Source organism: Pongo abelii, chromosome 3, assembly GCF_028885655.2.
Source record: "Pongo abelii isolate AG06213 chromosome 3, NHGRI_mPonAbe1-v2.0_pri, whole genome shotgun sequence".
NCBI lineage: Eukaryota > Metazoa > Chordata > Mammalia > Primates > Hominidae > Pongo > Pongo abelii.
In genome coordinates, this window is record NC_071988.2 from 132,319,332 (window position 1) to 132,322,784 (window position 3,453).

Sequence of the window (3,453 nt, forward strand, 5' to 3'; positions counted from 1 at the left end):
GCCCTTAAATATTAACCTTTGCCATGTACATAAATAAAATGTCTATGACCTAATGGCAATTTAGATTGTAAATGGCAATTTAGATGTAAAGATCTGATAGATATTGTCTGTTGGCACTGGGCCACCAATTCTCCCACCTTCTATATCCTGTCCTCCTTAACTGCAGGGCTGGGATGCTAAAGACTGCACTCCCCAGGCTTCCACATGATTTAAGTTCCACTGATGATGTGCAGTTGTATGAGATTCGGAAGGAAATGAGAGAAGAGGCTACTCTTCTTTCCATGACAGTGCAGGGGGAAACAATGTTGAGGGTAGACATGAATTGGCAGCCTCTGAACTCTATGTCCCTGTCTATTTACTAAAACTCTGCGGTGCAGGGAAGCTCAGATATATTCTCATAATGTCCTCATTTCTGGGTGATCTTAGCAGTTTTTAATGTCTGGATCAGAAAGGTGGAGATATGGCACCTTTAAACCAAAAGGCTGGCATGTACCCTCTAATTTCTATTCCTCAAGTCCTTTTAATGGCATGTAATTGCCTAATCTGAAATAATCCATTTCTGCTTGGAATACCTTGAGGAGTTCCTGAACTGGCACCTGAATTATAAAAAATGGAACTGCAGATTTTGTTTTGGTTTACATTTTCATTTAACTCTGTGTTCCTTTCCTGCCCACTGCCTTTAGCATATAAAAAACTGCAAGCAGGGTCTTTTGCTTGGCACAGACTGATGGAATAGACTGACTCTCAGAGAGTCTACTTCAGCCTTGATAATTTTGGGAGTATTAGAGAAATGATTACATGTAGCATTTGGAACAGATTATTTCCTGTGGTAAAGGGAAAAGAGCTGGAGCAATGTGTTTTTCTTTTCTGTTAGGACACACAGACCTATTCGAATGCACCATTGTTAAAACCATCGATTGATTTTCCTAGTTCCTCAAATGTTAAATGTAGAGTTACCAAATGATATAGCAATTCCACTCCTAAGAATGTATCCAGGAAAAGCAAAGCCTATGTCCATACAAAAACATATACATAAATGTTTACAAAAGGATTATTCAAATAACCAAAAAGCATAAATGGAAATAATTGAAATGTCCATCAGCTGATGAATGGATAAACCAAAGATGGTATAGCCATAAAATGGAATATTATTCAGCCATAAAGAAGAATGCAATGACACATACTTTAACAGGGGTGAACCTTGAAAATATGCTAAATGAAAGAAGCTTTTTACAAAAGGCCACATATTATATGATTCTATTCATATGAAATGTCCTGAATAGCCAAATCTGTAGTGACAGAAAGTAGATTGGTGGGTGTCAGGGGTTTGGAATATGGGGAGAGACTGCTAAAGCTTTTTTTTGAGGTGATAAAAATGTTCTAAAATTAGATAATGGTGATGGTTGCACAATTCTGTAAATATACCAAAACCCACTTAACTGTATACTTAAACAGGGGAAATTTTACAGTATATGAATATACTATATTTATCTTTCAATAAAACTACTGTTTTTCCTCCTGGGCATGTCACTAAAATAAATCACAGGGTGGCACTGGCTGAGGAAGAGGTCTTATAGTCCCTGCAACAGACAGTGACAATTTTCCTTTTGTCAAGGTGCTAATGAAGTTTATCGCCTTCAAATTGCTTCTACTTTCATATTTAAGAATTTGCATAATTAATTCTGAAAAATCTTTATATTTTTATTCAAAGATAAAACCCATTCTTATATTGGATTCTTCATCATCAGGACTCCATGTGATCTCGGTAGAACTGAAAATCACAGAGCTTCATTTTCCCTTACCTCTCACCATAATATCCCATCTGCCAATTGCAGTAGTAAATTCAGGAGTGTTCACTTGATCTGAGCAGAATAGATTAATGTATTTATTCAGGGTTATGGTACATAACTATTAGGGCAGAAAAGTTTCTGTTTCTGCTTGGGTTACTAATGTAGGAGATTCCTGGAGCTGTTGCTGGTCATTTTACTGCTACATGGAGAGAAACCAAGCAGAAAAAAGCTGAGTTAAGAGAGGAAGGATACAGAGAAACCGACATTATTTGGCACCCTAAATGTATTTAATAGCTGCCTGTATATAGACATCCCTTAGATCTTTGAAATAAATGAGCCTATAAATATCAATGTGTAAGCTGGTTTAAATGGTGCCTCTCAGTTTCAATGAAAAGAGTCCCCCAGTGCAATATTTCTTTACATCACCCCAAGAAAAATTTATAAGCTAGGGAAGAATGTTATGGAAAGTAATTGTTAAGACTAACAAAATGAGCCAGTAAGTATTACTGAAAAAAAAAAAGAAAAGAACTATGGAAGGAAGGAAGGAAGGAAAGAAGGAAGGAAGGAGGGAAGAAAATGACAGAAAAGAGGAAGGGAGGGAAACTGAAGTAAAGATGGAAGAAACGCTACAAGTGAGGCCATACTTTACTTGAAAAGGAAGGAAGATAATAAAATTGTCATAATTATCACCATATATCAGCATGTGAATGGAAGGAATCTCATTTCTTTTCCAATAGTTTACTTCCCAAAGGGAAAAATGACAGGCATTTTATTTTTCCATTTGAAAATTTAGAAATAGAAACATTAAACAGTAGTCCTAGTAACTGAGATCAATGTTATATGCATTATCATTAAAATAAAGGCAATCAATTGTTGAAATTCTAGGTCCTTGTGAAATACAAATAAAAACTCTCCCCTTTCACCCATAAACTGAGATTAGTACTGGGGAAAGCAGCTAAACTACACCAGGAAAAAATAAAAACAAAACGAAGCAGGATAAAATAAATGGCTCAAAAGATATTAGTTTGTTAACTTAATCATGTGTCATATTAAGTTATGTATTTTTAAATGCCTAGAGAAAATTTTAATTTTTATGACAAGCACAAATTTTTAAAAAGTTTATATTATGTGACGTTTACGGGGTGGAGCCAAGAAGGCTGAATAGGAACAGCTCCAGTCTACAGCTCCCAGCGTGAGCGACGCAGAAGACGGGTGATTTCTGCATTTCCATCTGAGGTACCGGGTTCATCTCACTAGGGAGTGCCAGACAGTGGGCGCAGGACAGTGGGTGCAGCGCACCATGAGCAAGCCGAAGCAGAGCGAGGCATTGCCTCACTCGGGAAGCGCAAGGGGTCAGGGAGTTCCCTTTCCTAGTCAAAGAAAGGGGTGTCAGACGGCACCTGGAAAATCGGGTCACTGCCACCACAATGCTGCACTTTTCCAACGGGCTTAAAAAACGGCGCACCAGGAGATTATATCCCGCACCTGGCTTGGAGGGTCCTACGCCCACGGAGTCTCGCTGATGGCTAGCACGGCAGTCTGAGATCAAACTGCAAGGCAGCAGTGAGGCTGGGGAGGGGCGCCCGCCATTGCCCAGGCTTGCTTAGGCAAACAAAGCAGCCGGGAAGCTCGAACTGCGTGGAGCCCACCACAGCTCAAGGAG